Here is a 13,126-nt window from a genome sequence, read left to right as displayed (position 1 = left end):
ATGAATCAAAAGAAATCACCCATACCATTTGAACATTTTTACCTACCTCAAAGTCCTGTGAGAAGCCAGTGATAACGTAGCAGGTACAGATACACTAGGATCTGTAGTCATGACCCTGCATCCAAAGAACCCAAGCCATATGGTCATCTTCTCACTCAACTGAAGTAGCAATGGGATTCAGCAGCCTCCTGGGTATTTGAGCAGCCTTTTTGAAGGACCCCATTGCTCAATTCCTGGCATGAGGAAGGGGCTAGAAAAGGTGCTCTGAAAAGTTATCTACTTCATCCAACCCTAGCCTGCTTTGACCACCCTGGTCAAAAAGATACAAATACTTTTCCAAAGATGATTCTACTCATCATTAGTACATGGAATGTTCTCATGCTTATGAACAAAATGAGGTGCAATAAAACTTAAAAAATCAACAGCTCTTGTTGCAAGAGTACCCAGCAGGTATCTCATCCAAATAGCAGCCCTGAGTGAAATAAGCCTGTCAAATGAAGGACAGCTTACCAATCCCAAAGCCAGATATGTGTGTGTTTTTTTCTAAAATGGCAACAGTGAAAGGGAGTGTCATAAAGCTGATGTAGGTTTTTTCAATCAAAACTAATTTTTATGCCTTCCAAAAGGAGTAAATGGCAGGTTCATGACAATGCAATCGCCACTTGTAGGAAAGCACCATGCCACCATCGATAAGTGCATATGCTTCCACCATGACAAATTCCAATGAGGTCAAAGAAAAATTTTATGCAGACCTCATCATCAATGTGTTGAAGGAGGACAAGCTTATAAATATAGGTGATTTTAATGCAAGAATAGGTACAAACTACCAGACATGTAAGAAAGTCTTTATGAAGAATGGAGTCAGAAACAGCAACAGCAACATCAACAATAATTTACTACAGAAGACTTAAGGGTCTCATGCTGTTTTTATCACCAACACTGTCTTCTATTTACCTAAATACAATAAAACCTCCAGGATACATCCTTACAGCAACTATTGGCATTTAATAGACTATGTCTTTGTACAGAAAAGAAACAGGGTATTAGAGTAACAAATGTGATGTGTGGTTCAGAGTGCTGGACTGATTATAGACTTATCTTCTGCAAGCTAAACATTTGCATTCAACAAAAGTGGTGGCTCCAAGAAAAGACAATTACCTGAAGATTTTATGTCAACAGAATAGAGTGCTTCTCTAAAGGGGAATAGTTCACTGCTAACTTGGAGGGAAAGCTGAGCCAACACACAGTTGATAACAGTGGAGCAGGAAAAGACTAGACAGCTTTCAGTGATTTTGTGTATTGCACTGCATTCACTCATCTAGCTTAGATCACTAATAAACACCAAGATCAGTCTGATAAAATCGCTTCTTTTGGGCGGGGGCAGGGCAATGAGGGTTAAGTGATTTGCCCAAGGTCACATTGCTAGTAAGTGCCAAGTGTCTGAGACTGGATTTGAACTCATGTCTTCCTGAATGTAGGGCTGGTGCTTTATCCACTCCACCACCTAGCTGCCTCCACCCCAGAAAACCTTCCAACTGAAGAAGAGGTCTTAATTCCTTTGGTTCCTTTCATGTAGGAGCCTGTCCACATTAACCTATTCCAGGAGAAGAGTCACTCAAGGTGGACATTTAATCTCTTTCTCAAGCACAAAAGTTCTGTGGCTTCTCCTCTAGTTATCTCTCTGCTCTCTTCACACCTAAACCCCTACAGTTCCATTATAATTATTTCTTTTGGCTGGGCAGAATCAATATCTTCAATATTTTGTAGTCTGGGGTGTGCAGTTCAGAATTATTTGTTGTTATTATGGTGTTCTACTGATATCTGAACAGCAAGCTCTTGAAGGTCAACCCTATAAATTGGCTTGATTTAGCAGGATTTGTCATGCTACCAAGGTTTGTAGAAGAAGCACTGTGTAGGATTACTCAGAAATTGCTACTGTTTTTCATTGTTATTTCATTAGAGTTTTTTTCATACAATTTCCCTACCTTCTAATAATGTGATTTTGCATTAGTCAGTCTAATAAGGTTTTTAAATTTTTTTTAAATTCATATTTTGGAACAGTATGTAGAAACTTATTTGACCATCTTACTAATTATGAGACAAACCAAGCACTTTTTATCTGCTTCCCAAGAGTCTACTTATTATGATTTTTTTGTGATTATTGAGAATAAGCTGTCTAAGCTACGATAACTGTAGCCAGAGGTTATTATCTTTGAACATAATGGATCAGATGAAGTGTTTTAGAGGTCCTGCATGTCCCCATTGTAGGAAAAAATCATTGATGATAAACCATATCAGAATGTGCATGAATGAACTTGCAATACCATGCACCTAGGAATGAGGACAGTGTTGTTAAATCCTCAGCCAATCTTCTCTTCTCCATGATGATAGTTATCAGTTGACCAACATAACATATAGCAATGTATTGGACTTGAAACCACCTGGTCCCAGTACTGCTAGATTTATTGGTTAGGACATTTGAATGTAATACTGAGGTATGACCCCACCCCCCATTTTCATCTTACAACAAAGCATCCTTGAAAGTAGAACTATGAAAATATTTTAGTTAGCACAAATCAGAGAAGTTGCCTTCACTCGGATTTTCAATTGAGTGTTTCAAAGAGCTCCAATTCTGGCTATCCAAATCTCTTTGTTGATTAAACTAGAAACAACATTCCAGTGGGAATTCTTGGAAAAGAACCAGAAGGCAGTAATCCAGCAAACCACCTCCTTACCCAGAGCCACTGAATTATTAATTAAAAAGAAAATATTTGGGCAAAGCTCTGAAAAGATTAAAACTCTTTACAGGGGACAGATAGGTGGCTCAGTGGATAGAGCACCAGTCCTGGATTCAGGAGGACCTGAGTTCAAATTTGGCATCAGCTCAGACACTTAACACTTACTAGCTGTGTGACCCTGGGCAAGTCACTTAACCTCAATTGCCTCACAAAAAAAAAAGTCTTTGACATTCATAAATATTTGGGGTTAATATTCCCTGTCCTTTATATGTTATCTTATACAAGTTACAAATACATGGTGTCTCCAAAGTTGTAGTGAATTAAAAAAATTAAACATTAAAACTGCACAAAGGATTTGAGTTACCTTCCAAAAATCTCAAATCTCTCTCTTTTCCTCCCTCCCCCTTCCTCCTCCTCCTCCCTCCTTGTCTATGCTTCTCTCTCTCTCTCTCTCTCTCTCTCTCTCTCTCTCTCTCTCTCTCTCTCTCTCTCTCTCTCTCTCTCTGTCTCTCTGTCTCCTACACACGATGTTGTCTGGATACAAGAGGATGCTGAAAAGAACATATTTTCCCAAATATAATGTGTATTTTCTAAATAATGTATTATATCATCTAGATTCTATAATGCATCATACTGCTCTAAGGTATTCCCTTCTTCTTTCAGTTGGTTAGCAGTCTATGAATGTGGTATTTCATGATCTATATGGTCAAAGGAGGTTTTTCCCCTTGTTGATTTGTTTATTTGCTCCTGGCATCATTTCTCAGTATGATCAAATTGTCTAAGCTATTCTTTAGAAGAGCAGCTCTCAAAGTGCAGTCTAGAGACTTCTAAGCATTCCTAGGAACATTTTAGGAGGTCCGTTAGATAACAATACTGATCTTTTAAAATTTCTAATATGATAAAGAATTACAGATATAAATAACATAAGCTATAGCTCTTTGGGGATCATCAATAATTTTAAGAGTAGAAAGGAGTCTTGAGACCAAATAAAAGTTTGAGACTATTGCACTATAATCATTATAACAATCTATTCAACTGATTGAAGAAATACAATTTGAGAAAGAAAAAAATGGAAAATCTCCAAAGATCAGCTGAAGTTTGTGACCTCTACCTCCTATGCTTTGGGGTTTCTTAACATATCTTCATTTTCATGGTTTCTGCCTTGGCCTCATTTTCCTCTAATATGCTGAATTACTCAAAATGTTTCCAGTGTATGTGAGAGGCAGAAGAGCCTTTTAATGACCTGAAAACAGTCTCAAACCTTAACATGATCTATCTAGATTAAGGTACAATTTCATTATAGAAACTAATAAATGTCCTCTAATAGACCATGGTATTCTTTTCTATTCTAGGGCCCAGTGTATACTTCTCCACAAGATCACTGACACAGAAAATGATTTTAGAGTTTGGGAGATATAGCAAGGAACAATTAAAATTGCATTTATGATGCAGAGGCACTGCTTTGGGGAGTGTGATAATCCAACAATATTTTTATTGACTCTAAGAATTTAAGGGTACATAAGACCATCTTATAGAACAACCAATACCAAGACACTATTTTACAGTAGTTTCAACTTTGTTGTCACTTATGGTTTTGTACTTTATAATCAACAAGTAAATATGAAACTAGAAAAATAAATTTGAACAATTAAAAAAGAGCATAAGATCATAGGATCATACAGATAATTCTTGATGGAACTTAATCTAGTCCAAAAAAACTTATTTTGTAGATATGGAGACTGGGCCTTCAGAACATTAATTAATTCTCCTGAGGTCACATAGAAGTTGTGTGAGAATTGGGATTTGATACTAAGGCCTCTGTCTATAGCATTGGTGCTCTCAACACTATACTGCTTTGCCTGTCATCCTAACAGGCCCTTCTACAAACCAAAATCTTTTCACCTACTAAACTATGATCTGAGCTGCTAGAAATAAAAGTTAGTGGAGAATTGAATTGGTTCATAAAAGGGTCAAGATTGGGAGGAAAGAAGGCTATAACCAGTTCAGAAGTTATGGCCTTAGAATTCACTGCATGGTAAAGAGATTAGACTTCATGGTGAGAAAGAAAGAACTGCGTTAGAGTTTTAAAGCCAAAAGAAAGATAGAATGATAAAAGATTATGATTATATAAAGGCATTTGGGAGCACATGTAAAAAGGAAGTGGAATACTTGTGAGTAATGACAAGATGAAGGGTAAAACATCACTGTGTGTAGCTGAGGTACAGTAGAATAATAGGTTGTAGGACCTAAATGAATTGATAACCAGCAAAGTTAGGATATCTGAAGAAACATTGAGGGGTGTGATAGAAAGTATAGCTAGAATCAGAAAGGGTGGCCTAGGAGGCAGTATAGCAAGAGTAATCCAGGTGCCAATTAGTGTCTCTAAATGAAAGACATGAAAGAGAAAGGAGTTTAACATAACATGAAATTTGTGAGCTATAAGAATAAACATTACAGAAATTACAGTGAAAGGAATAAGCAGATATAGTTTAGAACATTACAGGTTAGACATGAGGTGGATATGAATAAGGAATACAAATATCAGTGGAATAATTGAAAGTTCATATGTGTGTTTCTCTGTGTGTCTGTGTGTATGCATACATACATATTCACACATACAGACACACACACATATATATATATATTTATATATGTTCTGAGACTAAAATAGATTAAATGAACCTCAATTAATATGTAAAATATTAAGAATAATGTATAATATGAAATTTAGAGGAATTAAAATACATGACCTAGAAGAAAGTTTAAAAGCTTTAAACTCCTATAATAGCAAAGAAGTCTAGAAAAATACACAAATAATAAAGGCATTAAGTAATTCTACACTATGGACAATAAAAAAAAGGAGAGAAGACATTGAACAGAGAAAAGAATAATTTTTTTTTGGTGGTGTGTGTGTCTCTCTGTTTTCATTTTGAAAATTTATTATTTATTTTAAAACTTTTCTTTTTAAATGTTGAATTAAAAATTCTCTCCACCAGGCCCTCTCACACCTACTGGGGAGTCAAGCAATATGGTACCAATTATAAATATGGTATCATACAAAACATATTTACATATTAGCCATCTTTTTAAAGCAAGAAAAATAAAGCAAGTGAGTAAATTATACTTCAATTTGCACTTAGAGTTCATTAATGCTCTCTCCAGAACTGGTGAGTATTTTTTCACCATAAGCCCTTTGGAACTGTCTTGGATCATTTTATTGATAATAGTAGCCAAGTCTTTCACAGTTGAACATTATTACAACTTTGCAAAATAATCTATCTCTTTGTTTTCATTTCATTTTGAATGGGTTCATATAAGGCTTGCCATGTTTGTTTGTTTCCCCTGAAATCACCCCTTTCTTATAGCACAAGAGTATTCCATAACAATCATATATGACAACATTCAAACATTGAATGCCATGCCATGTTTCTCCCTTTTCCCCCTATACAGAAGCTCTTTTTGTATACTACTTTTATGTGAGAAAATCATCCCTCTTCTACCTGTCTTGCCCCTCCTCCCAGTATCAGTATCTCTCTCTCTCTCTCTCTCTCTCTCTCTCTCTCTCTCTCTCTCTCTCTCTCTCTCCACAAATATATACTCTGTCTTTGCAAACTCATTTTAACTGCCTTAATAATGATAATGTTCTTAGGAGTTATGTCTAACATATTCCCATAGAGAAATGCAAATATGTAGTTATTCTTTCATGTATACCTTTTTATGCTTCTCTTGAGTCTTCTGTCTCAATGTCAAATTTTCTATTTCATTCTGGTCTTTTCATTAGGAATGTTTGAAAGTCTTCCATATCATTAAATATCCATTTTTCCCTATTAAAGACTACACTTAGTTTTTCTGGTAAGCGATTCTTGGCTATAATCTGAAATCCTTTATGTTTTTTCTTTCAGGTTAAAAATTGTTTTAATATTTTTCCATTCCAATCTCCATCCCTCCTTCCCTCCCTCCCCTATCCACTTACCGAGGTGGCAAACAATCTGATATGGGTTATACATATATGATCATGCAAAACATCATCAGGGTCAGCTAGGTGGTGCAGTGCATAAAGCACCAGCCTTGGACTCAGGAGGACCTGAGTTCAAATCTTACCTCAGACACTTGAGAGCTAGTAAGTACTAGCTGTGTGACCCTGGATAAGTCGCTTAACCCCATTGCCCCACAAAAACCAACCAACCAAACAAAAACAAACAAAAAAACATCATCATGTTTGTCACTTAAGAATGTGAAAAATAGCATGCTTCAGTCTGTTCAATCAATAAAAGTTCCTTTTTTGGAGGTGGATAGTATGTTTCATCCTTTGTACATGTACTCCCAAAAGCCTTTATCTAATCATAATGTTTTATCATTCTATCTTTCTTTAGGCTTTAAAACTCCTAATCCAGTTCTTTCTTTCTCACCATGAAGTTCACCGTTCTCACCATAAGATACAGGCCTGAATTGCTCACCTTTCCCCCCTGGATCTGAGACATAAGTAATAAGAAAAAATTTAGAGTAAGATCAGGAAATTCTTGCCTCCATTGCACTTTTGGGAAAAAAGAGAGTGATTTGTTGCTTTATGTTTTGGAGTATCATATTACAAGCCATCAGTTTCTGTAATGTGGTAGCTACTAAATCTTGTGTGATCCAACCTGTGATTCCATAATATTTGAATTGTTTCTTTCTTGCCTCTTAAAGTATTTTCCCTTTGAGAAGAAAAATCTGGAATTTGACTACAACATTCTTAGGAGTTTTCATTTTGCAATCTCTTTCAGGAGGTGATCAGGGGATTTTGTTTTCAATTTATATTTTACACTCTAAGATATTGGTGCAGTTTCCTCAATCAATTTTCCAGGGTTTTTATGATACATTTTACATTTTCTTCTTTTTATTTTGTTTTATTGTTTATTGATTCTCATGACAATTTAATGATGCCTCAGGTTAATTGATATTTCATTACTTTCAAGCTGCCTAATTCTAATTTTTTAAAATCTTCTGTGAGATTTCATAATTATTTTTTTCCCATTTGGCCCATTCTGCTTTATAAACAGTGTTTTTCCCCCATAAATTTGAGTCCCTTTTTTTTAGTTCAATTCTGCATTTTTTAAACTATTTTTCCCCCATTATTTTTGTGCCTCTTTTATGAAGCTGTTAATTCTCTTTTTCACAATTTCCTTAATAACTCTCATTTATTTACCATTTTTTCCTCTACCACTCATATATTTCCTTAATTTGTCCAGGAAATCTTGTTGGACTTTGGTTTCATTAGAATTTTTCTTTGAGGATTTGGTTGCAGATGTTTTAACATTGTTGTCTTCTGAGTTTATTTCTTGATCTGCCCTGCCACTGTAATAGCTTTTTAGTTTAAATTATTTATTTATTTTTGCCCATGTTTCAGCCTATTTCTTAAGTTTGAACTTTAAGTCAAAGTTGGTTTTATAATTACCTGAGGGTGCTAAGGCACTATCCCAAGCTTCAAGATTTTGTGCTATTGTTTTCAGAGCTAGTGATCCACCACTAGCACATATATGAGCCCTGTGACTGTGACCATGACCATGAACTGCAATGAAGAACTGCATATGGGCAATAGACATGTCAATTAGGCCAAGTTTTACCCAGTGCCAATAAAGTGCTCCCTATAATCTCTGAATAATTTTCCAACTCCCTTACTGTTTCTAGGCTGAGAGTTCTTGATGTTCCTGTTGCCACATATGTGGGTTCAGAACAAACACCTACCATCCTTTTACCGTGGTATACAGAGTTCTGCCTAACACTTAAATTTTATTAGGCTAGAAAAATATCTCATCCCAAATTTGTGTTCACTTTTCCATTCCAAAATTTTATTTGATGAATTATAGTAAAGTGGTTTGGAAGGGAATATGGGGAGATTTCACCATGGTGGTTGCCTCTAATCCTCCTAACTGGCTTTGCTGTGGCATGTGTGTATGTGTGTGTGTGTGTGTGTGTAATGAAATGCAAACAAGTGTTTGAGAAAGAATCTGCTCTGTTAATTCTTCCCTTCTCACCTTACATTAATAGTAATGAAAGGAAGAAAGGAGTGAAGAAAAGAAGAAAAATAAAGGGAAAAGAAAAAAGAGGAGAAAAAATAAAATTAAAGCATAGGAAAGAAAATAATAGAGCTCACATTATATAAATTTTTGATTCCTTAGAGAGTTTGTTTGTTTGGTTGGTTTTGGTGAGGCAGTTGGGGTTAAGTGACTTGCCCAGGGTCATACAGCTATTAAGTGTCAAGTGTCTAAGGCCAGCTTTGAACTCAGGTCCTCCTGACTCCAGGGCCAGTACTCTATCCACTAAGCCACCTAGCTGCCCCTCTTGAAGAGTTTTAAGGAGAGAATAAGAAATTATCTGTAAATTCAATTCTTTCAATTGGGAAATTGCTTGATTTTCCAGAATCATGGTTACTTGTCTGGCCTGATTTCTTAATTTAAACCTTGTCACTTGACTTCCCCATGCATGGTACCCCATAAATGCCTATCTACTCTTTCATCTTAGCCCAGATTGGGAAATAATTTTTCGTCCTTGGAATTGAGGTACAGGTTAAGTAATATAAATAATTTCATTGTTATCTATAAATACACAGACATTTAATAGAAAATTCAGATAATCTCTAAGTCCATTTTCATCAATATCTTTTGTTGTAGGGAAAACATTATATGAAAAAATCACTACACTATACCAAATGACCTGCTACAGGCCTTGAGGCTCACAATTTCCTGGCTGTTTATTCAGAAAACTTACTTTTCTCAGTTCAGTTTCTCTCAATTGAATAATCCCTAGGCCTCTCAAAGAAAAGGAAAATTCAGGTATTAATTTTACATTAGTAATGTAAAGTTTGATAAACCCAAAGACCCCAGCTTCTGGGATAGGAATTCAGTATTTGACAAAAATTGCTGGGAAAACTGGAAGATAGTATGGCAGAAATTAGGCATAGACCAATATCTGACACCTTATACTAAAATAATGTCAAAATGGGTACATGATTTAGACATAAGAGGTGATTCCATAGGTAAATTAGGAGAAGGAATAGTCTACCTTTCAGGTCTTTGGAAAGGAGAACAGTTTATGACCAAGAGATAGAGAATATTATGAAATACAAAATGGATGATTTTGATTACATTAAATTTAAAAGTTTTTGTACAAACAGAAGCAATGCATTGCAAATTAGAAGGGAGGCAGAAATCTGGGAAACAATTTTTATGGCCAGTACCTCTGATAAAGGCCTCATTTCTCAAATATATAGGGAACTAAATCAAATTGATATGAATCCAAGTCATTCCCCAATTGAGAAATGGTCAAACAATATGAACAGGCAGTTTTCTGATGAAGAAATCAAAGCTATCCATTCCCATATGAAAAAATGCTCTAAATCACTATTGATTAGAGAGATGCAAATTAAAACAACTCTGAGGTACCACCTGACACCTATCAGGTTGGCTAATATAACAAAAAAAAAAAGGAAAATAATAAATGTTGGAGAAGCTGTGGAAAAATTGGAACACTAATGCATTGTTGGTGGAGCTGTGGACTGATCCACCCATTCTGAAGAGCAATTTGGAATTATGCCCAAAGGGCTATAAAGCTGTGCATACCCTTTGACCCAGCAATATGACTTTTGGGTCTTTTTCCCAAAGAGATCATGGAAAAGGGAAAAGGACCCATATGTACAAAAATATTTATAGCTACTCTTTTTGTGGTGGCAAGGAATTGGAAATTGAGGGGATGCCCATCAGTTGGGGAATGACTGAATAAGTTATGGTATGTTAATCTATTGTGCTGTAGGAAACAATGAGCAGGAGTTCAGAGAAACCTGGAAGGACTTGCATGAACTGATGATGAGTGAGATGAGCAGAACCAGAACATTATACACAGTATCATCAACATTATGTGTTGATCAACTGTGATAGACTAGATTCTTCTCACCAATCCAATGGTACAAGAAAGTCCCAAAGGACTCATGATGGAAAAGGCTCTCCAAATCCAGGGGAAAAAAAAGGAACTTTGGAATATGGATGCTGAGTGGACCATACTATTTCTTTCATTTTTGGTGCTGTTGTTTTTGTTTTTTGAGGTTTTTCTTCTTTGCTCTGATTCTTCTTCTATAATATTTCTAATGCAGGATTTCTAGAACAGCAAAAGGTCTGGAAGACTGTGGTCCAAGGCCATGTTTGGTGGCTACATGCGAGGCCCACAAAACCAGAGGGAACATACAGCTCTTTTGAAAATTGAAGGAGTCTGTGCTCAGGATGACCCTGAATTCTATTTGGGCAAGTGATGTACTTATATGTACGAGGCAAAAAACAACACAATGACTCTTGGTGAAAAACCCAATAGAATAAGAGTGATCTGGGGGAATGTTACTTGGGCTCATGGTAATAGTGGAATGGTTTGGGCCAAGTTCAGAAGCAATCTTCCTGCCAAGGCCATTGGACACAGGATCCAGGTGATGCTGTATCCTTCAAGGATCCTTCAGTCCTTCATGGATTGAATAAAATTATACATGTTTTTGCAAATGTAAATAAATAAATAGAAATAGAAATAAATAAATAAATTCATTCTAAGATTTTACTGAGTATTAATTCCCAAGACATGAAGCTTTAGCAAAACGAGGAACAAGTTTTCCTTTACCTCCTTATAGGCCATTCTGCTTGAATGGCCTGAGATCTTTGAGGCTGACTCCTCACACTGTGGTTTACTTAGTCACACATACTAATATGAGTTCATTGTGTCAAAAAAGGTAAAGTCACAAAAATTAAAGTCAGAATATTTCTCTTATTCAGCCCCTCTGTCTTCACCTGTCAACACTTTACCCATTCATCACCCCACCTGTCAAAGTTGACATAAGCATCCGAAGGGATGGGAGAAGTGGATGCAGTCAAATCTGGATAAATGTCTTCATGATCGTCTTTAGGAATGTCAGCTGCTCAGCACTCTTCGTATTTCAGACTTGTACGTGACAGCAATTCCACTTGCACTGAAGCTGCATTCCAAATTGATATCTGTGGATGGTTTGGATTCTGGGCTATAACAATGCCTTAGGCAAGCCAAGTTTTGAAGTTTGATACCAGTAAACAATATGATCTTTCTTCGTGTTAATGTGGATGAGATGGAGTGGAATGAGGGATATATAACCTCAAATGACAGCTACCATAGGGGATTATTTCATTTTGTATTTTGCAGATTGACTCTGTCTAAGTTGGTTTAAATTGGATTTCCCAACCATCCCTTCACTTAGAAGAGAAACTGAAGAAAAAAAATATTTGTTGATCTGTTGTTCAAAAACAAGGTTCTTACTACACAAAAATGATGTTAATGACCCCACTGTGAGTTGGGCATGACTTTGAGATGATTGATCTATGCTCTCTTGCACAATAATCCTTATGAACAATCGTATACACTTGTGGGAGCTATTTGGTGTTTGAGAAGTAGTCAGGGATCATAAAACACAGTAAATCTTTCTGTGCTGTGTCAATAGTCATAAAGTGTATAAAATCCAAAATTTACTAATATCCCATATTTACTAGAATACTAATCAATTTGATGGTTTCTGGTATGGGACATCTGTAAGCACTAAAAGAGTTAGACTCTTCTAAATGGAAAATATTAAACTAATCACACTGAGAATTTGTACAGCAAAGAAATGAATTAATTTTAAAGGGAAGAAAGGGAATGGAGAAGGATGATTTTAAATGTCTAATGGAGAAGAAAAATTGCATAGATAGTAAAGCTTATAAACCATAACAAAATCTTTTGAGAATAATACAATCTTAAATGGTCCTTTTGAATAATTTAGTTTTGATTTTACAAATTATAATTTATCAAGTGATTTAATAAAATTTACCACATATATATCTTTCTAGTTTAGTGGAGAAATATTCTTAGGATTTGTGATTCCAAGTGAAAATATTAGGATTTTCTACTTTCTCTTTGCTCAGTCAATAGTTGGATGTTACACTGTGATTACTTGACATACATTCAAACAAATGTGAACCACCACATTGATTTATGTCCCTCCAGAGAATTCTGCTCTGCAAACCACTGTTCTTCAGTAACAAGGTCAGAGTGAGCTTATTCCAAATACTTTCACAAGAAATTTCTAAATGAAGAAGAAGAAAAAAATAACACAAAGAGCATATAAGTAGATATATACCTCCCTCCTAACATAGGGCCACCTGGGTATTCTTGAAAATTAGGATTTCAGTGAAAATAGTGAGGTATAGTTGTGTGCAAACTATTTAAATTAAACATTCCAAAGGGAAGAAGGCAAAGAACAAATAATCCAGAAGAATGCATAATCTAAAATGCATATATAATGAGTCACATAATATATTCTCTATAAGTATATATGAATATACATAACCCTGAACCTTTTTGTACCTGTC

The 13,126-nt window shown here is 35.6% G+C and overlaps 1 pseudogene; it reads left to right on the top strand.

Moving 5' to 3' along the window:
* The window catches only part of LOC122755148, a 60,852-nt pseudogene extending 49,620 nt beyond the window's left edge, over window positions 1-11,232 (top strand).
* The last annotated feature ends 1,894 nt before the right edge of the window (window positions 11,233-13,126 follow it).

This window comes from Dromiciops gliroides, chromosome 4, assembly GCF_019393635.1.
Source record: "Dromiciops gliroides isolate mDroGli1 chromosome 4, mDroGli1.pri, whole genome shotgun sequence".
Lineage (NCBI taxonomy): Eukaryota > Metazoa > Chordata > Mammalia > Microbiotheria > Microbiotheriidae > Dromiciops > Dromiciops gliroides.
Note: the sequence above shows the minus strand (reverse complement) of the source record. Positions and strands in the feature narration are given on the sequence as shown.